This window comes from Mauremys reevesii, linkage group 2 (assembly GCF_016161935.1).
Source record: "Mauremys reevesii isolate NIE-2019 linkage group 2, ASM1616193v1, whole genome shotgun sequence".
Lineage (NCBI taxonomy): Eukaryota > Metazoa > Chordata > Testudines > Geoemydidae > Mauremys > Mauremys reevesii.
In genome coordinates, this window is record NC_052624.1 from 165,059,963 (window position 1) to 165,085,729 (window position 25,767).

Below are 25,767 nucleotides of genomic sequence, written 5' to 3' on the forward strand. Positions count from 1 at the left end.
TGCACAATATTTATAATGAGTAGCAAATATCTGAATTAACAGTTCATATATAGCCCAGAAGTTGAAAATGTGTCTCCAAATTGGAGGGTGAACATATTTATGCAGGATTGGTTGGTGAACAATTCAGGAATAATTCAGTCCAATTCCTAGTGAAGAAGCATCTTGTCACAAAACCATATTTCCAGTGCAGAGAAGCTTGCTCTGTCATGTCACTACTGTAGCTTTTCTGTCGATAAAGGGAAGATGTCTTTCACTACATTCCTTTATCTGATACCTTTCGTTGGTGTTAAATTCCTTTTAAAAATGCAAGCAGTCATATAACCTGAATAGTTGCAATCTCAATTGCCTCTTGCTAAATTGAAGAGATTTCTAGGATAGTCTCGAGCATTAGGCACCATTTTGTAGGACAAGCCAACACAGAATATTCACACTCCCACATACTAAGCTAAGAGAAAATGTACAGATTTCATCTGGACCATCTGATCATTCTTATTTTTCACTACAAACAAATCATGTAGTTTTTCTAATTGATACTTATAACTCATATACAAAACACTGCAAGTGGTTTTACTAATGTGCATTTCTGGTGACTTTCACCCATTCTGAAATCAGAATAAGGGAATCAAAATGACTAGACAATGCTCATTACATTAGCTGATGATCTGACGCCTTGTATGAATTCCCAGATTAGTCCCTGATGATCTCTAATAGCTACCGAGGGCAATCTGACAGCATTCTGTACAAAGCAGAGAGAATAATTTGGGTAAATTCCTATGAAACATGAGACATTTTTATGCCACTGCCATAAACAATGTGCAAGCACCTCAAAATTCTAAATAAAATTTGATTTTCATTTAATATACTTTCAGAAATCTCACTTCATTAGTGGTATGCAAATATCAGAAAGTCCACACATTTATACAAATTTGAGCTGCTTGAAAAATTGCAAACACAGCAATTTCATGATGTTTCACTAAAATCCAAATGTTTTGTGGGAAAGATGGAATTTTCCATTTGGAAAAACTAAATTAAATGTTTTGGTTTGAGGTGGAGGCAGGCAGTGTTGCCGAGTGGATAGAACACAGGAATGGGCTTCTAAAGACCTGGTGGCTACACTAGTGACCTGGTGGGTGGCCCGGGGTAAGCCATGTCACTGGTCTGTGTCTCAGTTTCTGCATCTTACCCCCTTAGAAAAATGCTTTGAAATCTACTGATAAAAAGTGCCATGTAAGAGCTAGCTACACAGTGATTTTTTTACCCCTGGAGCCTGAGACCATGCACCCAAGTCAGCTAACCCAGGTCAGCCATTTTATTTATCCCTGTGTAGACATACCTAATGCCTCTAAAATTTGACTTGTCCACCCGCCTATCTGTATGGAGGGGCAGTTAGGCCAAATTTCAGTGGTGGTGTGACCTGGAATAGGGATCCACTGAAATTTGGCCTTGCCACCCTGTCATCCAGAGGGAGAAGTGGCCACACCAAATGGTACTGTGACCTAGTGCATGGGGAGTTGTTTCCTGTACAGCAGAATGCTGGGGAGTCTGTCAAGAACTTGATGCCTGGTGACACTAGCTCATTCACTGTGTGGATAAGAGAGAGGGGAGACTCTGAGGGGTCCCTTTGAGGGAGGAGGGGGAATGAGCAGGGACAGGAATGGGGACCCTCTCAGGAGGGAGGGAGGCAGGGACCAGAATTTGGCCCCCTCTCCTGCAAGAAATATTGAATTGGTGTCACTGGATGTAAGACTTTTTGTTTTCTCCTGTTTGCCACATGAAAATGATTGTTTTACATAAAGTGGAATTTGAGGGCATGATTTATATAAATAATCAACACAATCTCAATGGCAAATTGAAAATATTTTCAACTAACTGCAAAGAACCTGTAGACCACTGAAGAAATGTATGAATAACTTCAAATAACAGACAATTCTGAATTTTTCACCCTGGCTTTTATAACCAGGAAAATAGGAGAAATCCATCAAGTAAATTCGTGGTTGTGAATTACTCACTCTACTAGCTATAATTTGAGTGTATTTAACTATGAGGGACCACAGATTACTTAGAGATTTTGTCATGTATGTGGTGTGACTGGCAGGGCCATTAACAGGAGTCACATTAAATCACTGAGAGGAAAGTACACACTTTAGTCATTTCACATACTACTCTAACTATAGTTGCAAAAGTAATGACCATGACACTGATACTCTGCACATTGTGATGCATAGTGTTTAATGCATTAGCCTTCCATTTCTGAGGGCCAACTGGGCTCAAACTGTACTTAGTTCTCTTATGAAATAAGATTTGTGGATTAAAGCTAGCTGTCTTTGTTCACAAAAATAACAACATATAATTAGCACCATGATGGGCATTACTCTGGAGAGGCCCATTATTAAAGCTATAGAAGCGATATTGGAGGTCAGCACTGAAGTGCATTAGCAGAGTTCTCGGGGGCAGGTTCTACAATACCTGGTTCTTGCTACTCTTATGTGTTATACTTTCACGATTGCTAACATTAATATACTGGAGAGAGGAGACTTAAATTCACAGGAGGATTGTTCACGTTCTACTCCTGAAATGTCAATAGCAGTCTAGCCCTTGAAACCTTGACCTTACGAAGAATAAAATACATAGAAGAGAACAAAATTGACTATGAACCAGAGATATGAGTGGATATCCAGCAGGGCTATGAACTTCAGAAACAGGCTCTTCGTTACTGTAAAATAGTTCTGATTCATGGGGCTTTAACAGTGGCAAAGTTCCAAACTTAGAGAAATACTCCAATCCTGCAAAGTTCCTGCCAATATAAAATGTGAAATTACATCAAGCTGAACATATTCAAAGCGGGTATTTGGTCCTGCTATCTGGTTGCACATGATTAATGTGTTTTCCCGTCAGACATTTGCTAGCATTTAGACCATTCTTATTGTGTACAGCTAGCATCTATTTGTCCCTTTGATTTTGTTCTTCTGGTGCTGTCCTGAACCTTTACGTTTGCCAATACTTTATGCATCTTATTCTTCTGGTAGCCTTTTTTCAGTGTCCTTAATTGAATATGTGAATGCTGATTACGTCTTCACTTTATTTTTCCCTTCAATTTGTCTTCAATTTTGTGCCCTTTTCTCATTGTAATTTTATTTTGGTTTCCTTTAGCTATGTAGTAGCTTCCTACCATCAATAAAATAAGGATGTCATTTGGGAGGAGGCACCAGATAATGTCCATTTTGCACACGCAGACCCTGATCCAGCTGTGAGTAGTAGTTCCTTTGACCTCAGTGGAGTGACTTGTTTACTTAAACACATGCTTTGTTGGATTGGGACCACAGGGAACATTTTAAATATAACCTAATCATGAGAAACTAATAGGCATTCATATTGAGCTCTTCAATAACACACATCAGATCCTATCCTGCAGATCTTACTGTAAAACTCCTATTGGCTTTTTGATTTCAAAGGGATGTTGGCTTGAGAAAGGACTTCAAAACTATGCCCATCATAGCTTTGCACATGCAACTATACAGAAAAATGCCATCAATCAATCTTTAACTTTCAGGTAGGAGACTCAGAGGATGAACTCAAACTAGGTGGTGAGCACATACATCTGTGGGTACAGTCCTCCTTATTTCATCTGCAACTGGAGCTCCATTACTAACCTATTCAAGTCAAATCCAAAAAAAAAAAAAGAGGTTGTTGCTATAACAGTTTGGATTTTAATTACAAACTGTCCACAGGCAAATTAATTACCTTGAAAACTTAGCCAAATAAAGCAAGTTAACCAGTCATAAGTGACAAAGCACTGTAATGAACGGGGTTTGCAATACATCTCCCTATTGGCAGTTTACTTAAGTATGAAAAAGCAAGGAATATTCACTGCTGCTGGGTGCTGCTGAGATGAATATCCGTGCCATAAAGGATTTAATACCTGTATACATAAGAATAGCATCTAGATAAAAGAATAAATAACAGGAGTTATTAATCCTTGTGTTTAAGAGCATAAGTAGATTGCAGCTGGGTACTGGATGATTAATATTACTAGACCAGATTGCTCCCTCACATAGCATCGGCCATGGGAAAGGTTTAAGAGGAAAGGAAATCTCTGAGAGGATTCCTTTGGGAAATTCCTCCGGGACCTTGTTCCATTAGGGGCCTCAGTTCTTTGATCTATGGACCAGGAATATTGTTATTTAAGGGCTAACAGTATGTTTGGGCACTGACCAAGACACAAAATGAAGACCATCTCTGCTTGGCAGAGCTACCCATATGGAGAATGTGTGTTTTCAAACCTAATGTGTGTATTAGGGCTCTAGAAATGTGAGCGAAAGAAAGTTTTCTAACTTGGTACCATGATGGACATGATAGGGGAACAATAACTATTCTCTTAAACTCAAGCTTCCTCTGAAGCAGCCAGTATACATTAAAGTTGGCGACTTTAGGCTATATACATGGATCATTCTTCTGCTTAGGGAAAGTTTTCAGATCCCAAACTGTGGGCTGACAGACAAGACAGCCCTGATCATGAGAACCAGGCAGCTAAGAGTTTAATTTTTTCCTCCTTTCTACCCACCCACCAGTGACATGGTCTGTAAAGTACATACTCTATCTCCCCTGTGCTCTGGATAATTTACTGAGTTAGCAGCATCTGGGCTAACCCAGGATTTCTCAAGCTCTTGTGTTCTGGGCTGCCCTGGCCCTCTGTCCATTTTGACTCTGTTGCAGTAAGAAAGAACATATTGAGAAAAGCCAAGATAAGTCTCCCTACTGATGCTATGGCATGACACTTCTGGTACTCACAAGAGATATGCCGTATTCCTGCTTTTGTTAGCAGTGAAGGCCGGCATATGTACCATTTCATATACTTTCCAAAATGTACAATGTTTGGGCCAAAATTTTGTGACCCTTAGTCAACTGGAACTTCCTTTTGATGTCAGTGGAAGAATATGGCCCTTTGACTGTGTCTGTTGCTCCATCCAAAGCAGAACATATAGAAGAACTATCCAATAATGACTTACTAACTTCCACTGAAGAGTTAATACTGTCCAGAAAAAAACAGTAAAGCTGTCAGTGTGTAATGCTGGTAAAGCCACCATGTCCATACTCAGTGACCACAGCAAATTATCTTTGATGGAACAGGATGAAATCTAAAATGCTTTCAAAGCCAAAACATAGCATTGTTGCTGTTCCTTTAAATCTTTTTTTTTAAATCTTTGGGCATATGTGTCAAAGACATTAGCAGTTAGAGCAGAGCACTTTGATGTAATTGACATTGAATTTACTTAATGTTAGATAAGCCTGGAAAGTATACAAAAGTTTGGAGTGTCTGAGGAAAGAAGTGTAAGCATGTGTGTAACTGTCAGAATGTCAACAAGGGAACTCCTAAACACCCGAATTGCACAAAGATGTAAACTAGAGTGTTTCTAAGGGTAGATTATTCTAATGGATTATCACCCGTTGTAGTTTCAGTCTTTTTTTTTCCATTGGAAGCATTAGTTGCCACAAGCTTTACAATTGGTTGTAATTCAGATAGATGAAGTCAATTTGCGGTATTAGAATAATCATTATTTTTAACACATCAAGATATTTATTTAACATCTGACTACAGAGTAGCTCAATTTGGTTGATGCAAATCAGTAGTTCAAGGAGACACTATATTCCAGGTAGGGTTGTTTGCTGAATTATCAAAGATAGTAAATATCCACATGAAAATGATATTACAATTGTAACCTACATAAAGCAACACATGAAACATTGTTTGAAAAACATTAATGCAGCATCTGGATTTTTTAAAGTTTTAGATGCAGAAGTATTAGAAATTCAAGATTCATACACATTAAACATTTGTAAAAATCTATGATATAAGTAATTACATCTTTGGGAATGACAATATTGAGTATTCAGGTCTCTTTTGCTTGTTTCTCTTCTGAATTCTTTAGGCTCCCTTTCTTTATACAATTATTTTTTTCTGTATTCATTTACAGCGGGGGTGAACAGCTGAAACTTTTTTCATTGAAAAATGCAGATTTGAGTCACCAGAAACATTTAGTGCATTCATGTTGAATTCACTGAATTGTTTTGAGTGGAAAAAAACTGGAAAAAAAATCAGAAAAGATTGAAACATTTTATTTTTCCCCTTCAGAAATGAATGTTTTGCTCTTTTTTTAATTTGAAATGACTTTTCATTTTTAAATTTCCTTTCATTTTCTATTTAAAAAGTTTTTAAAATGCTTGCAATTCATACAAAATGTTTAATCTGACCTGAAATTAAGTTTTGTCATTTTTTCAATACACTAAACATTTTGAGAAAATGTAACTTTGGTTAAACCCAAAAAGGTGGGTATTTTTTTTTTTGCTCAAATTGCTAGCGAATTGGTAAATTAATTATTTACCCAGCTTTATTTATAATAAAGTAGATTAGGACTGTATGCTTTGATGGTTTGTGGGGGCTTGTTTTCTACACTTTCACTATCACAGTTAGTTTTCTATTATACTAGCCAGATGACACATTCAAATATTGATACTTTTTGTAACGTCCCAGCTCTCACCATAACAAGTTAGGATTCCCACAGTTCATCCCATTTACTATCCAAAGATAGATAAAGAACTGAATTAAAACTCATTTAAGTGATGAAAGCAACTGGAAAAAACAATCCTTTGTGGTGCAGAAAGAACAGAATCCATGCTTTAGACTTCATGAATAGTAGTCCTCTTGCTGTTCAAGGAGCACAAGAATGGTCTTGTGGCTAAATCACAGAAATAGAAATCAGGAGAAAACTATTCTAGTCTTAGCATTTCCAAAGATGTCAGAGGTGATCTTTTGCAAATCATAGAACCAAAGTATGTTGGCCTCTTTTCTTTTTGGAAGTGAACATTTCTGTTCACCATACATTCATTTTCTTTTTCACAAACAGTGTTCAGTTTTTGATCACTTCAGCATGTATTTATCTCTCATCCTTCAAATGTGAACTATGCTCTGTCATCTCTGGGGCCACCTGCAATAGGATGGAAGTGTCACGGTGGCCACTTAGAACATAACAGCTTCAGATTCTTTTGCTTCAAAGTCATAGTACCACTTGGGCAAAAAGAGAATTGTTCTATACTGTTAGAAGACTAGGGTCTATGACATGTTGGTGAGGAATACAGTAGAGGAAGTTGTACACATTCATCCTAACAAGCTCACTATGTTACTTAGCAGGTATATTGCGAGATTCAGTTCATTCATATTTGTAAAGTACTTTGACATACTGGCATGGAAGGCACTGTAGTATTGTAATTGCTTATGCACTCCCAGCAGTAGAGGGCAAAGTTTACTGTCTTACTGGGAAAGGGAAAGGAAGGAATGCACATACAGCATAGATTAATGACCACATCACAAAAGGCGATCATGTCTTTTCAATTTAACATGTTTGAACTTTCAATTTGGTTGTCTTTTGAATACTTAACCAAACCTTCAGCTTTGTGTGAGTTTCACTCACCTCTTAGCAGATGCTATTTCCATTAAAGGAAAGTATTATTATTATTTTATTTTTATTTTATTTATTATTACTTTTAATATAGCCAAAGTTGATCTTATTTCTATGAATTATTTGTTGCTTAAAGTAGTTTCTCTAAAAGGAAAATATGGGGAAACAACTTCGTATTAGAACTCAGTCTGGTATTACAGCAGGTAGCTTATTTGAGATGGAAGTTAATTTTAGAGATGGTCTGGAATTCTTTGATGAAGCTTTTTTTGATATTGTTGGAAAATGGCAATTTGTGAAACTAAAACTATTTATGGGGAAAGGATTGGGTTCAATTAATTTCTTGACATGGAAAAAAGATGGAAAAATACTTTTAAAATTATGATTTGACATTTTTTTAAATAATAAACATTATTTTTCCATTTTGAAATAACTTTTTGTTTAGTAATTTAAGGTGATTATAGTATTATTTTAATGGTCAGATCAAATGAAACATTTGAAAAGTATAAAAATAAGATGTTTTGACTCAAACAGAAATTTATTTTCAGATTTTCAGCTCATGAAAATTTACAAGATTTTGACTTTTTGTCATGATTTGGGATAGAGAATATTTCCAAAATCTCAATTATCATCCCAGGATAGGGAAAAAATTGTATCCAGCTCTAGTTAATTTGTTCTATCATTATCTATACCATATTAAACAATAGTGGGGTGATGCGGCAGTGCTTATTTGCAAGTGATGACCAGAATATGTTCCAGTTATATTTTATGAAGATGATTATGAAAACTGCATTGTAATTAAGATTGTCAGAAACATTTGAAGCTTGTGTTTCTGGTTCTAATTTAGAAGAATTCTACAAGTTGTAGAGAATTAGAACTATGCCAAAACCTGTTGTTTTTGGTTTGGTTACTCTTTCCAATCGATTTGCTTTTTGTGGTTTTATGAGCCACTATTTTGTTCTGAGTTTTTTGTGTGTTCTTAAACTCCAAGCCTCCCATGAAAATTTAATCACATCTGTCACAGAGCCACTTAATTTCATCTTTATTGCTATGAAATGGGTAGAATTCCGGTATTTTGTTACAAAACTATAGCGATGAAACACTTTGGGTTTGGGCAAACTTTTCATCAAACCCCATCTCTTTGCCACCTCTACATTAGAGTTCATTAGTTTTGCTGATAAGCCCAAATCTTGAAACCATGTTAGTTTAAATTTCTACTTTAGTTTTATAAAAAAAGTTTTTGTGCAGACTTAGCTAAAATCTGTTTTAGAACTTTAATGATTAATATCCTGGACAACAGAAAGAAGAGAGTAGGAGGCTCTAAGGAACAAATGGGACAGAAAAATTGAATACAATCTCCCTGGCCCTAAATCTGCTGAAAGAGTCTTTTTACAATTTGATGTTGAGTTTCCCTATTCTCCCTTCATTTCTTCAAACTTTAGAGAACAATGACACTTCATCCTTTATTTCCTCATCAATTACAAGTGATTCTCCCAGACTCACTGGAAGGTCTCCTACATCTGTTGTAATTAGTGCCTTAAAAGAGATTTCTTCTGCTCTTTTCGCATTGGAGCTACCTGGTTTTTTTCGTTATTGTTGTTATTCATGTATCTATCTCCCTAAATTAAATTACGCCATAATATTTTTACCACCAGCAAGTTGCCAACTGCCATAGACTCTCTAATGTGTTAATTTAGAAATACAATCTGAGCATCCAATCTCTATATGAGTTCTAATCTTAGAACTCATACTGAAAACACTTATTGTCATATAATTGTGGCTGCTTGATTGTTATGAACATTGAATAGCTTTAAAGTGCTGTCCAGGAGACCAGACTAAAATATATCACAGACTAACAGCCTGGATGTGGGAAAATAAATTTGACTTAGAATTGTGTTGGCTGGACCAATAGCATGACAGGATCTAAACTGACATGAAAAACTTTCAGTTTGTCTGGAATCTTATTTGACATGTAATCGATGTGTTTACTGAATGATAAAGTGGTGTCAAGCAATGAGCAGGACTCTAAGGTATTTGGTAGGTAGATGTAATACAGGCCAAGGAAAAGTCACCAGTTTGAACTCCACAATCTTTAGTCAGATTAGACTGAATGCCAAAGAAAACCATATAATGGCTGGATATTATTTTCAAGGTTGAAAGTGAAGTGATCTAGCTGACCTACTAAGTGAACTCAAAGGAAAACATTCTAGACAGATAATGGGCCAGATTCTCAGTCAGTATAAATGATACACAGTGGTTGTGTGGGTCCAGTTGTTGTTTGGACAGATAGAGCTTTTTGCTTGAGGTTATACAGTGGGTGCCTTTGGAAATTCATCATTTGCCAATAGCTGCTAGGCAGTGATATTTGGGATATGGCAGATACTGTCTGTTGGGAGCATAGGATAATACTGTGATATTCTACTCGATATAGTTTCTTATAATGTGTTCAGCTTAGCATAGGTGCACAGCCTCACACATGAAGACTGATGGAAGTTGTAACTGCAACTATTGTGGGATTTTTATTAAAGGTGTTCCTTGATTTCCGTAACTTTATTGTTAATAAAATTCTTGGGGGAAGAAGGGAATGGGGAGGAAAGTGGACCAGGGAATGAATAAACACTGAAGAACAGCCTTAGGTTCGATACAAAAAGGAATTCCAGAAAGAAACCTCTATAAAAAATAACCTATTGATATTAGTTAATGAGTTAAAAAAAATTCTCCTCCCATCTGGAAGAAGCAAACCTCCCTTCAAAGAAAGAAGAGTTACAGGGAAAGAGTTCATCAGAAGGAGGAACAGAGTTTCAGTCCAGTGAAATGTCATTTAAAAGGAAAGAAATGGAGGGAGGGGGCATCCAAGGATCATCTGAAAGATTATAATTTGCATCCTGGCCAAAGAGGACAACATCCACATAATCCAGGTCAATAAAAGAAGTTGAACCAATAGTTATTCCAGTATTTGCAGAAACACGTTGAAGGAGCCAATCCACTGGGGCCAGGACACATCCCTCCTTCACCCCGGGGGGTCTAGTGTAAAACATGTCAGACCTAAGGGCCTGCCATCACAGCCATGCTCCTAGTCATTATACAGCTCTTGAATTGGAATCAGGAGGATGTTGGGAATGCCAGTGCCCTATAGAACCTTCCACAGGGCAGCTCTGTTGACAGAATTGAGGGCTCCCTTTAAGTCTATATATACTGCTGACACAGGATGATTGAATTTGCAATGAATCTCAGATAAAAGATGAAGAGAAAGTATAGTGTCTATTGTATATTGCCAAGCAGTGAAGCCCAATTTCTCTGGGCAAAGGTGTTTCATGAGGATAGGCTGATGTTGGGTGAATATGACATGTATAAAAATGTTTCCGGGAAAATAAAACAGAGCTACTGGCCTGTAGCTGCTGTACTCATTACGTAGACCTTTACTGTTGTAAAGTGGGATGATGATCCCTTCCTTCCATTCCACTTGTACTTCCCAGAAGTCCAAGCCCAGACAAAAAGCTACTTTAATGATAAGGTGCACATGAGAAGTTTGGATCCAGTAGCATGCCCACGTCACAGTTTTTTTGCGGCAGAATGGACATCTTCCAATGCAGGTAAGTTGACACAGGTTTCAAGGTCAAAGATTGCATTTACTACTAATGCATCCAGGTCTGGGCATGCAGTTGTTTCAGGATGGTTAAATGTAGTCTCAGAATATTCTTTCCATCTTAGCATAACTTCTTGGATTGAGCATCCACCTTACTTAGCAGCATAAACTCCAGGCAGTCCAGTTTTGGATCAGAATGATGGCATAGCTTTGAATGCAGTTTGTAATTTATTAATTCTTACTCCCTCTTCTGCCTCTTTTGCCAAATTCTCAAAATAAGCTTCATGATCCACTTTTGTTCTCATCTGAAAAATACCTTGTAAACATTTATCTTCAGTATCATCATGGTGTTGTCTGGCCACTGATTTCTATTTGAAATGTCTGATTAGATAGCCAAGGGTGTCATCTGTAGCATTCTGGTTTTGTAATGGCATCTGTGTCTTCTCCGTTTGACTTTCCAAGCTCGTTTTTCGTCATCTGGGAGAGCGCCAAGTGCATTGAATTTGTTATGCACTCTGATAAAGTAATTGTTCGTAAATGCTGAATTTTCACAAATACATTGTCCCTTATGGGTCATAACAGGCACAATCTTGTGTGGAAATTGGGAGGTAGTTGTCATTTTAGAACAAGGAGATAATGGTCTGTAGTTGCCGGGGCGTCTGCATCTCTGTAAACTCTAGATGACCTTATTATACTACAATTCTGGACCAATACATGAAATGTGATCATTGACAAAGAAGCTGCATAAATTGTATGTATTCTACCTCATAATGGAGAGGGGCTTGGGAATGGAAATGAATCCTGTACATAAGGGATCTAGTACATTTACAATATCTTTTTTAATGAAAACTGAGACTGCATATTTTATTTTATTCCTAACACAATTGGTGATTGTTGGATTGAGAAAAGGGGAATCTGTAGAAAAGAAAATGCAACAAATCTCCACTGCAAGGTAAATATGGAATCAGCTACCATTCATAATGGCTAAAGTGCCTTTTTCCCTAGCTTTCGCCTGTTGTGATTCCTGATTTCCAATAGTCTTGTCATTTGAAAGAATGATTTTGTACAGGGCAAATAAGTAATAATGATCATTTTTGTTTTCTTAGTGTGACTCCTACATGTGTACCCTGTTCTTCCATCCACACATTGAGAAAGGGAAGCCCAAGGAAGAGAGTTCTTGAAAAGGAAAATAAGAAGGGAGAAGATGGAGGTGTGAGGGTAAATGGGCTAGAAATGAGGCAGAAAAGGGGAAAGAACTTAGCACCTTGATAATTTGGTGACTGTTATTAATACTTAAGAGTCAGATTGTAGTCCATTCTGCACACCAGAGCAAGGGGCAGTGTTAGGTGCCTATTACTCCCTTGTGTTGGTCCGCTGAACTATATGCAGGTAGTAACTGGTTCCCTAGAGCTGCTATGCCTTCCCCACCATACAGGTGAGGCCAAAAACAGGGTCAGACTTTTTCACCCCTCCTTCCCAACACACCTACCAGTGTAGCTACATTGGTCTATCAGAGATCATATTCTCTGGCAAGTATAGACCTGTCATAGTATACTCCCTCCTCAGGGTAAGGAGATTGTGACTCCTGCTCTGGTTGCTTCAGGAACAGCACAATAACATGCTGCCCTTTATTCTGGACTAGATAATAATGTCATGCCCTAGCCATAAGACAGACAAATAGAATGGTAATAATGAAATTTGGGTATATTTAGGAAGATTTCCATTGTTTTTCCAGATATAGTTAAAATTCTACCCATAGAAAAATACAACAAACACCATCCTGTGGACTTGACTAGGCTGTAGAATTTTATTCAATCAAAGATTTTTAAGTTAATATGATGCCCTTAATTGATGTTATACTTTCTTCTCTGCTGGTATAATAATTTTATGTGTGCTTGTTATTTTTGTAGGTCAAATGTAGACTGAATGGGCAAAATGGATTAATAGGATCATGAATATTGATTTTTTTTGCAGTGTTTACCAACTGGTCACTTGTTCCAGTGTAGGTGTACCCTAACTATATTGGCTACCGTACACGATATCCATGTATGAAATATGAATTAGTCCTTTCTTGGTTGCTATTCTCCCTGTATCTTAGATAGAGAGGGACAAATGTTGATACCATTTACATTAGTGGGAATTTTGCCATTAACTTCAATAAACCAGGGACTTGGGTTTTAAAAAATAATTCCAGGTAAACAGCACTAAGCTATGTATCTTTTGTAACTCAAGTAAGTCCTTGAGCTTGCTTTGGTGCTAATTGTGCTCTTTATTCAGATAATGAGAATAATGCCTGAGTAAAGACTGTTGGATGTATTTTGTAATATGTTTCTGAAGTTGTTTTAAGCTGTGTTCCATAACTAGGAAATTTGTCCCTACTGGTTCAGCTCACTCATAGAAAGAGGCAGTGGGGTCCTGCGGAAATAATGACATGTAATTACGTAATTAAAGGCTGTCACAAGGAATATGGAAGGAAGCAAGACTGTATGCATCATCTTAATTTTGGCATTTCCTGACTTGTGAGGACTTTTCAACCTTAACATTCTTTTAATGTGAATTTTTAAAATGTAATTTCTTCTGTTAAAAAAAGAGAATGGATAGAAAAAAAATAATTTCCATGCTGTGAGTCTGTTCACTAAGAAGAACTGGAATGTGAATCCTAAATCAGGTGTACAATCCCAGAGCCTCCCTTCCTCACTTATCTTAAAATGTCATCTGGAATAAGGCAGCATGCCGTCAGTGGCCTGATTCACTCAACATGACAGCTGGTCAAAAAATTTCAAATGAAACCTTTTTCTGAATGGAAAATTGAATTATAAACTAAATGAAAAAAAAATCACAAAAAAGTACCTGTCTCCATGGAAAAAATTTCAATTTTTCATCAAAAAACCAAGAGCTAAAATATTTCTATTTGGATATGCCACCCCAGTGCCATGAGGGAGTTGTAGTTCAATCTCTTCCTGTCCCTTTTCTAAACTATCAACTAGACTCCCAAGCCTGATACATCTCCCACGATTGGAGTTTTTCCATTGACTTTAGAATTTCACCCTTTGTGCCTAGCCACCTGCTGGCAGACATGACACTAATACATTCAAATACAAAATAAACTTTCAAATACCACTTTTACCCTCCTAGCATATATGCCTCCAAAATACACTAAAATTAAAGCAAGTGATATTCAGTCTGACTGTGAAAATTACTCCAGCATTGTATTAGCTTGGGAAAGTCAACATCTGTGTCTAAACTCTCATTAGCTACAGTTGAGCTCCAAATCTGTATTTTTAAATTCATGGTTGTTGACCAGATTGTAGATGGTTTGTCAATTTTTGTGGGAATTCACAAAATAGTGATAGGGTTGTGGGATTGCAGAGGAACCTAGGAGTCTGTGTACAGTTTAGCCCGTGGTGTCTACCCAAATTAAACTGTTCCCATAAGTTACCCAGATCACTCATGGTTTCCTTCCACCTGACTGGACCTCTGACACTTCAGCAGGACAGGATCAGACAGTCCTTTTAACCTGATAACAGCATCTTCTCTTTTGGTCTCTGGTCTGGTTTTTCCCCCAAAGTCCTGTCAAACAACATGCAGGATTGTATGTCCCTTGTGCCAGCAACAGTAACAAGAGTTTTCAAAGACTAATTTGAGGGCTTTAGGGAAGACTTCCATTCCCTTCCAAACGCCCCAGTGTACTATTTCATTGCTCCCTCTCCTCCCCTTGGAGAAAAGTCTCTGGCTTCTGGCATTGTTTAAAATATCTTTGGTGACACCACTACAAAGTACTCTGTGAAGGACTAAAATCTCACTGTGGTGTGAGTTGGTGCCTGGCATGCCCATCGCTGGAATAGGGCTCAGGGCAGAATGGGGGAAGACCACAGCAGAAGACTCTGTATGTGTATGTGTAGATGGTGATGGGTGATTGAAACCTTTATCACTCCAGCAGAGGTTTCTTTGTAAGGGGGCAACTGCAGTCAGTGGTCCAGCAGAGTGGTGTTCTGGGTAATGGCAGCAGGTGTTGCAACACATATATGGGGATGACATTTTTTTGCAATGAGAACCGGTCCCCATAAAATATTAATTGTCTCTGTATAGTAGCATCTTTGTTCCCACATTTCTATTTTGTAAGGATGGAGCCATACATAAGATGTTGCTTATCAACTGTTTGTTCTGCACAGTTTGTAATATTGTGTATAATGGGACCTTGCATGGTGACATTGATCCATGGTTGACTGTGCACTTTACTGCTAAACACTTACTTAAAAACAAATGTAGGAAAAGAAAAAAGCTTAAAAAAAAGAAAAACAAGCATCAACTCTGACAGGTAGATGAAGTGATGGAGACAGGCTCACATATTAAATTGCAAAGCTTCAAAATCTCTCAAATGTGAGGCTTTTTTTTATTGTGAAAAATTGCCAGCCGTAAGTTTCCTGTGAGGCATAGCCTCTCCTACTTTCTAGTTATAAGGTTTCAAAATTCCACAACTATAGCAGAGTCCTCCAAAGAGCCAAAACTGTTGGCCTCTGAATTTGGGATGAGTGGTAATCCATTGAAAATTGTAACTCATTTATTTTCTGTTTTATATAGATTCGTAGACTTAAGGTCAGAAGGGATCATTATGATCATCTAGTCTGACCTCCTGCACAATGCAGGCCACCGAATCTCACCCACCCACTCCTGTAACAAACCCCTAACCTATGTCTGAGTTATTGAAGTCCTCAAATCGTAGTTTAAAGACCTCAAGGTGCAGGGAATCCTCCAGCAAGTGACCCATGCCCCATGCTGCAGAGGAAGGCGAAAAACCTCCAGGGCCTCTGCCAATCTTCCCTAGAGGAAAATTCCTTCCTGACCCCAAATATGGTAATCAGTTAAACCCTGAACATGTGGGCAAGACTCACCAGCCAGCACCCAGGAAAGAATTCTCTGTAGTATCTCAGATCTCACCCCATCTAACATCCCATCACAGATCATTGGGCATATTTACTTGCTAATAATCAAAGATCAATTAATTGCCAAAATTAGGCTATCCCATTATACCATCCCCTCCATAAACTTATCAAGCTTAGTCTTGAAGCCAGATATGTCTTCTGCCCCCACTACTCCTCTTGGAAGGCTGTTCCAGAACTTCACTCCTCTAATGGTTAGAAACCTTCATCTAATTTCAAGTCTAAACTTCCTAGTGTCCAGTTTGTATCCATTTGTTCTTGTGTCCACATTGGTACTAAACTTAAATAATTCCTCTCCCTCCCTGATATTTATCCCTCTGATATATTTTTGAAGAGCATATCTCCCCTCAGCCTTCTTTTGGTTAGGCTAAACAAGCCAAGCTCTTTCAGTCTCCTTTCATACGACAGATTTTTCCATTCCTCGGATCATCCTAGTAGCCCTTCTCTGTACCTGTTCCAGTTTGAATTCATCCTTCTTAAACATGGGAGACCAGAACTGCACACAGTATTCCAGACGAAGTCTCACCAATGCCTCGTATAATGGTACTAACACCTCCTTATCTTTACTGGAAATACCTCGCCTGATGCATCCCAAAACCAAATTAGCTTTTTTAACGGCCATATCACATTGGTGGCTCATAGTCATCCTGTGTTCAATCAGTACTCCAAGGTCCTTTTCCTCCTCTGTTACTTCCAACTGATGTGTCCTCAATTTATAACCAAAATTCTTGTTATTAATTCCTAAATGCATGACCTTGCATTTTCACTATTAAATTTCATCCTATTACTATTACTCCAGTTTACAAGGTCATCCAGATCTTCCTGTATGATATCCCAGTCCTTCTCTGTGTTGGCAATACCTCCCAGCTTTGTGTCATCCGCAAACTTTATTAGCACATTCCCACTTTTTGTGCCAAGGTCAGTAATAAAAAGATTAAATAAGATTGGTCCCAAAGCCGATCCCTGAGGAACTCCACTAGTAACCTCCTTCCAGCCTGACAGTTCACCTTTCAGTATGACCCATTGTAGTCTCGCCTTTAACCAGTTCCTTATCCACCTTTCAATTTTCATATTGATCCCCATCTTTTCCAATTTAACTAATAATTCCCCATGTGGAACCGTATTAAATTCCTTACTGAAATCAAGGTAAATTAGATCCACTGAGTTTCCTTTGTCTAAAAAAACTGTTACCTTCTCAGAGAAGGAGATCAGGTTGGTTTGGCACAATCTACTTTTTGTAAAACCATGTTGTATTTTGCCTCAATTACCATTGACCTCAATGTCCTTAACTACTTTCTCCTTCAAAATGTTTTCCAAGACTTTGCGTACTACAGATGTTAAACTAACAGGCCTATAGTTACTCGGATCACCTTTTTCCCCTTCCTTAAAAATAGGAACTATGTTAGCAATTCTCCAGCTGTACGGTACAACCTCTGAGTTTACTGATTCATTAAAATTTTTGCTAATGGGCTTGGAATTTCATGTGCCAGTTCCTTTAATATTCTTGGATGAAGATTATCTGGGCCCTCCGATTTTGTCCCATTACGCTGTTCGAGTTTGGCTTCTACCTCGGATGTTGTAATATCTACCTCCATATCCTCATTCCCATTTGTCATCCTACCATTATCCCTAAGCTCCTCATTAGCCTCATTAAAGACTGAGGCAAAGTATTTGTTTAGATATTGGGCCATGCCTAGATTATCCTTAACCTCCACTCCATCCTCAGTGTTTAGCGGTCCCACTTCTTCTTTCTTTGTTTTCTTTTTATTTATATGGCTATAGAACCTTTTAATATTGGTTTTAATCCCCATTTGCAAGGTCCAACTCTACATGCCTTTTGGCCTTTCTCACTTTATCCCTACATGTTCTGACCTCAGTAAGGTACCTTTCCTTGCTAATCCCTCCCATCTTCCACTCCTTGTAGGCTAAGAGCTAAGTACACATTTATTTTCTGTTTAAAGTGAGATGTGTTTTTATCAGAGATGGGCAAACCATGAAGAGTTCAGGGAGTCTTAAACCTGTCAATTGATTATTTGGGTTCACAAAACTAATTTCAAATATGGAAATCCCACCTCAAACATTTAATCCTGTTTGTCCCTTGAGATAAATTAATAGATTTTTTCTGGCCAGAAGGGATGATTAGATCTTCTAAAGTGACCTTAAAAGTGTTCATGGTTGGGTCAGCTCCAGACACTGAACCTGAGATCTCTGGATTGAAAAGCATGAGGCATTGCTTGAGCTACAGGACCAGATTCTAGATTTATTATAATTAACAATGTTTCTCTATCTAAAACAAAGTCTGTATTATAGATTAGGCATAATAGGTGTCCAATCCCGGGGTCTCCTCAAAGACCAAAATTCCTCCTGGAACTCCAGCTACAACATGGCCCCATTTTACCAAGGGCAGTTCTTACCCATATTGAATTTGTTTTTTATTCAGCAAACTTTTCCTCCCTCTTGTCTCCACTATGCGTAAGTGGAACATCTGCATAAAAATAGCCAAATGTAGCTTCTGAATCCATACTGTTCAAGTGGGTTCAGAATTGGGCAGAACAAGTTCAACTACACCTGATTTACTTTGGCAGAAAATATACTAAAACAATGATATTCAGAGTGAAAGCTTCACTTTGACCTTAGCTCTTTCATGTGCACATTGCAACTCACAGTACAAGTTGCTATGAAACATGGCCAGAAAGACACTCTTAAAACCTGTACAAAAAATTGCTTCCAGGATGAAATATCATCGACTATATTCCAGCTCAACGTACATTTAAAGATGAGTTATAATAATAAACCCTTGAAAAACAGGGTTCATCATTAAAATGCCGACAGCTAACATAATGAAATGACACTATGAATGAAATAATGAAAATGCTGCAGTGGAAACATGCAAAATAAGATGGGAGGGATGAAGATCCATCAGTGCCTGCAATAACAATGAATATAGCGTGGGATACAGCCACCTGAGACTAATGAATTAATCTCTGCTCAATACTCCATATGAAGTGTAAATACTTTCTCCTCCAATCAGTTCCCATATGCCCTGGAAAATTTCATATTGTGCATATGACCACAAATCACCATAATTATGCCTCAATTCTTACTTATGTTTTTCTTGCCTCCTTCAATGTGCTTCCAAAACTCTTGGATTGGCCCTTGGATTTAGATTAAAAAATGACTAAAGACAGACAGGTTACAAAGCTGAGTTACAGCTCTAGCTGCAACTTACTTTGTATTGTATATTTTTTTTTCTTTGATCATAAGTATGGCCAACTTCTGTTATACTGGTATAAAACTAGTATATCTCACCTAAAATCAGCAGAATTACTCTAGATTTAAGCAGTGTAACAGAGCTGAATCTGGCGCATTGAATAATACTTTAACTGAACATGTCCCGATTTCAATGGGACAACATTCCTGGTAAAATACTTGTCACTGTGAGTAAGAATGGCAGAATATGGCTCTTAGAAAATTCTCATTTTCTTTTTTGTATTTTTTTTAAATCAAATGACTTTTCCAAACAGTTTGGATTGGAGTGGTGTCAAAAAACCCTGATGGTTAGGAATCTTGAATTCTGGTCAAATTTCAGAGAAAGACAATATAGATTGAAATGTAAAACTCATGAGGGATGAACATGCTAAGTACATAAAGACCAATAGGAAGATTTCTTATCTACAGAGCTAATCCAAAATCTGTTGATGTTAATGACAAGGTAACCCTTTCCATTGACTTAAGATCCAGATTCCAAACATCCCAAACTTCAGGGAAATTCAGATTCAGACTTTTGGTTCAAGCCCCTCTCTAACTGATTATGAAAACAATCTTCCTCTGCTTGAACTACTTACGCTGATTTGAGACCATAAGGTAGTATGAGGTACTAACATTACAAAAGTACATCACTGCTAATTAATGTAACTGGGGTAAATACACCCTTCCCTTCAAACACAGCACTGAACTGGCTTATAATACAAGTAAAAAATAAAAGTTTATTAAACAAAAGGGTATGTGACATTAACAGAACTGACATAAGTAAAAGGGATAAATTTCAACATGGTTACAAGCAATTAAAAGTGAATACATGCATCTAAAATCTAAAACTTAATCTAGCAAGATACAGTCTTTTTTAAGAGGGTTTCTCTCACCCACAATCTCCTTCCAAGCTTTTTTTTACTGACTAGCCTGGCCAGGACACATCACAGATATCAAATTGCTTAGTTTATTTGTCTCTTTAAGGTGAAGAATAAAGATGGAGTCTCTCTGTTCCTTATGTCCCCAAAGAAATTGCCTTTGTCTGGCAAGTCAGGAAGGCCTGTTGGGGATTTAGTCTCTTTTGTGTCTCTCTGGGGTCCAGGAGCCATGTTAATTCTGTGTGGGTTAGATTGATAGCTTTGCTTTCCAGTAATATAACAATTGAGGTAAAGCCACATTCTTTAGTCTATGACAGACCTGTTTATCTTCTTTACCTAGACTAGGCTGTCTGTTCTTAAGCATGTTCTAGTAATATCATAGGGAGGAAATTTGTAACTTCATATATAATTTTAACACATGCATTTTACAATACTATTAATAACCAGTGTGTTATTAGCTTTCTTATTATACTTCACGAGGCAAATTTTGTACAGATATTATTGCCTCAGTGTGTTGGGTGTGAATAGAATGGTGCCTGGGGTCACAATAGACCAGTCAGCCTAATTTCAATACCTGGAAAGATACTGTAACAATTTATTAAACCATGAGTTTGTAAGTGCCTACAGAATATCCAGCATGGACTTGTCAAGAACCAATCATGCTAAACCATCCTAATTTCCTTCTTTGACAAGATTACTGGCCTAGTAAATGGATGGTGGCGGGCGGGGGGGAGGGAGCAGTAGATGTGATATAGCTTGATTTTTAGCAAGGCTTTTGACATAGTCCTGTGAGGGAAAATATGGTGGGCTTACAACTTTGGCCAGGCTTTTAGGCCTACATTTTGGATAAGCTTGTTTCTAGGCTGTGTTGAACTTTGGTTCAGCTAGTCTCTGTGTATAAGGGGCAGAGAGGAGGGGGAGAGTGATGAAAGAGTGATGGAAAGTTGCTTCTGTGTGTCAAGGGGTAAAAGGAGTCACAGTGGAAAGTTCCCAAAACGGAACAATGGCTTTGTGTGTATAAAGGGCATGAGGGGGCAGAGTGATAAAGTCCTCAAGTAGTATAATTTGCAATAGCCAGGCTTATGAAATATATAACCACAAGAGTTGTGTTAGAAAGGTCGCTGACCACAAAAGAACAGACAGTGAGTAACGGGGGGGGGGGGGGGGAGGAGGTGCTAGTGGGCGAGATGCTTGTTTTTGCTTTTGTCCTATATTAATTTTGCAATGTATTCCAAATAAGGTAATTAATACGGAAGTATGTGTAATTTGTCTGTGGTTTTAATCTTTATAAGGTAGCTAAAATTTAAGGAGGGCAGAGCAGCTTGCCACCTTGCATGGGGCCATGCTGACTCTCCTTGCATATATGCTCGTATAAAATAAAGGAGCCTCAGGCTGTCTGATCCAAAATCAATCGTGTGGTCAATTTTCCACAACAGTCTCTGTCAAGGTTCCTTCCCCACTCTGAACTTTAGGGTACAGATGTGGGGACCTGCATGGACACTTCTAAGCTTAATTACCAGCTTAGATCTGGTATCACTACTTTTCTTCCCTGGGTAGTCTTGAGAGACTTCACCAATTTCCTGGTGAACACAGATCCAAACCCCTTGGATCTTAAAACAAGGAAAAACTCAATCAGGTATTAAGAAAAAGGCTTTTATTTAAAGAAAAGAAAGGTAAAATAAAACCCTCTGAGAGAGATTAGCATACCAGCTACTCTCACAGACAACAGATTCAAAACACAGAGGATGTTCCCCTGGGCAAAAATCTTAATACACACAAGAATACCCAAATTTGATAATTCCCTTAATGGTACCAAGACAAGTTACAAAGAAAATAAACATAAACCTATTTATCCCTTTCTAAAACTTACTACTCTGATAAGAGGCTGGTTCCTTGGTCTTTTTCACTCCATCTGAAACTGAGACTCTAAACAAAGGAAAACTTCCCTCCTTCCTTTTGAAACATCTTGTTCCCCCATTGGTTCCTCTGGTCAGGTGTCAGCTAGGCTAGGTGAACTTCTTAACCCTTTACAGGTAAAAGAGGCATTAACCCTTAACTATCTGTTTATGACAGTCTCACATGACAATTTCATAAACATAGTAGGGAAATGTGATCTACATAAAATTATTATAAGTTGGGTGCATAATTGGTTGAAAGACCTTATTTAAAGAATAGTTATCAATGATTCACTATCTATCTGGGAGGGCATATCTACTGTTGTCCCACAGGGTACAATGCTATTCAATATTTTCATTAATTACTTGGTTAATGGAATGGCGAGATTGCTTATAAAATTTACAGATAACAACAAGCTGGGTGGGTTGTTAGCACTTAGATAGTAGGATTAGAACTCAAAACAACCTTTACATATTGGAGAATTGGTTTGAAATCAGCAAGATTAAATTCCGTAAAGACAATTGCAAAGTAATTCACTTAGGAAGGAAAATTCAAATGCACACCTACAGAATGGGGAGAAACTGGTGGTAGTACTGCTGAAAAAGAACTGAGGGTTATAGTGAATCACAAATTGACTGAGTCAACAACATGATGCAGTTGCAAAAATGAGAAATACCATTCTCCGGCATATTAAAAGGAGCATTGTATGTAAGATATGGAAGGTAATTATCTCGCTCTACTTGGCACTGATGAGGCTTCACCTGGAGTAATATGTCCAATTCTGGGTACCACACTTTAGGAAATATGTGGTCCCTGTGGAGAGAGTCTAGAGGAGAACAACAGAAATGATAAAAAGGTTTAGAAAACCTGACCTATGAGGAAAAGTTTAACAACGGGTATGTTTTGTCTTGAGAAAAGAAGACAGAGGAGGGAGGGGATGGTAACAGACTTCAAATATGTTAAGGTCTGTTATAAAGAGGATGGTAATCAATTATTTTCCATGACCACTGAAGGTAGGCTAAGAAATAATAGGCTTAATGTGCAGCAAAGGAGATATTAGGAAAACAATTCTAACTACAAGGGTAGTTACACTCTGGAATAGGCTGTCAAAGGACGTTGTGGAATCCCATCGTTGGACAAATACCTGTCAGCAATGGTCCAAGTTTACTTGGTCCTTCCTGAGCACATGGGGCAGGACTAGATGGCTTCTTGAGGTCCCTTCCAGCTCTACATTTTCGTTATTCTATGATTAACTACTTTTTTTCTTTTAAATAGTAAACATTTGCTCATACACAACTTTTTTCAGCCATAGCTCTCAAAGCATTTCACAAAATATCAGTCAGTATCAGTATCCCCATTTCACAGAAAATGAGTCACAGAGAGGTGAAATGACTTGCCCAAGGTCACAAAGCAGTTGAGTGGCAGCGATGGGATTACAACCTAGCTCTCCAGGTTTTTAGTCCAAAGTACTGCACTCTGGACTATATTGCCTCCTCTAAAGTGTTGAACCTTAACCAGTTCGGGCCAGGGATTTTCTTTCACTATGTATTTGTATAGTGTGTAGCAGAGTGGGTCCCAGATCTCAGTTAAGGCCTGTTTGCACTACTGCATTATAATAATACTTAGTAGTAACATTTCTTTGTATGGGAAACCACTACTGTAGAGTTTAGCTCTCTGCAGCTTTTCTAATGCACAGTCAGTGTAGAGGGACACAATGTGGCTGACAACTGCACAGGGCTATGGGATGATATTTGAAAAGCTCTTGGCCTCTGTCCTTTTTGGCCCTGAGTTCTGGTCTCCTCTGCACTATGGAGTAGATAGGGCCCCATGAAACTAACTTGTGTTCAGGATAACATATATCTTTTGGCTACTGGTATTAAATTCTGATTATTTTGTTAACAGAAAATCAGGAAACTGTAGGGAAAAGCTTTTAAAAAGCATTTAATTTAAACTGCAGCTTGTCAGCCAAATGTTTTTTACTGTGCTGACATGCACCTGCCAGACTACCTGCAGCAGAATTGGACTCATATGATTAATGGATGCAACTCGGAATCCTTTCTGTAGGATGGGCCTGCAGGGCTCTGGTAATTTGGGATTTATTTATTCTCAGTGTGATGGCAAGTGCTGGAAATGTAGCTAAAACACCACCACTTCTAAAACTTGGCTTAAAAAAATAAGACTTTGTATGTCCCTTTTCTCTACACCAAAAGAATTAAAGAAGGAAATACATTTAGGATTAAAAGATAACAGAACCATAAAAATACTGCTAAAATTCTTCCATTAGAAGATAATGGTACCATGCAGCTAAAATAAAAACCTTTTGGGGAAAATATTGCCATGGTTTCTCATCACTTTTTAAAGAAACCGTTTGTGTGGTATTTTCCACATGGCTAAACGTAGAGATGAAAGATTTAAATTATTCCCTTTCAGATGACAATTCACTTTTCATTTTCTATTAAAAATCATCAAATTCTGTTTATCGATCTAATCTATCAAATACTGCATGTGATTTTTGGAGTTGTTAGTATTAGCAGCTACTACAGTCCTTGAGCATTACATTTTCCTGTCCTAGAGGAGATATTTTGCTCTGCAAGCTAAATTCTATTGAATAATACTGTGTTCCTGCCTTTTTTTTAAAAAAAAAGGCAGTGAAAAGTGATGCTCCAGGCCTTGTACCATGGGTAAATCACTGGGATTATTAGTTCTCCTTCTACACATGTTATAAATATATTTATACCACAGAATAGCCCATTAAAACTCTACATATTTATGTTCACAATTAGTGATAGATCATTCTGCACATATTGTTTTCTTAAATTGTAAATTCATACAGTTTATTGACCATAACTGATGCATGTACATGTGTATGCACACATACATGCAGAAAGAATTCCTCTGATGATCTTGCAATTTAAAATGGCATATGAAGCCAATTGTCTTCCTGTTTGCTATTAATGTGGGGGTGTAGTGAGGCTAGGGTATAGTAAATTCCCATGAGAGTGCTAGTTTTGCTGATACGGTACACCAAGCTTTTTGATAGTGTTGATTTCATGGTTGATCTTGCACCACTGAAGTCAGTAGGAGCCAGACTGGTACCCTAAAACAAGGTCTGGAGGGAAGGACAATAAGAACAACCAATCCAGTAGCACAAATAAAACACTTTGTCACAGATGCAGGGTAATGAAATCTTTATACCCCCAATATGTTTGGTGTGTGTGTGTGTGTGTTTGTATATGAATAGATATACATAATTTATATTCACACGCACATTACAGTGCAAACAAAGATATATCTTAGTCCTAGTACTCGGTAAACGAAGGTTTTGAGGGTAACAATGAATGTTAACATTTTATCATAAATACTGTAAGCTAGAAAATATACTTCTAAGTGTAAGTTGAAAACATTTAATCAGCGCATATTATAAAATGTTCTTGACATTTCAGTTTAGATACTTTAGTAGATAGACAAGCATGAGTCATATCTGTCAGGTTTTTCAGCATAGCAGTACCAATTCTTGCCATAGCTTTCTGTTACTGAACTAGAAATTTGCCCTTCAGAGGTCTTAAGATCTGTCTCAGCATTTTGTCTTTTTTTACATTTTTATCATAAATCCCATCATGCTTGGGGACTCGTGTGCATACGCTAAAATGGAAGATATGTATCTCAAATGGTATGCTAGAAATACCTAACTTGAATTCCAATTAAATGAAACAGTTCAGATTTTAACTGACATCATAGTAGATAGATTATAAATTGGCAATTTCAGA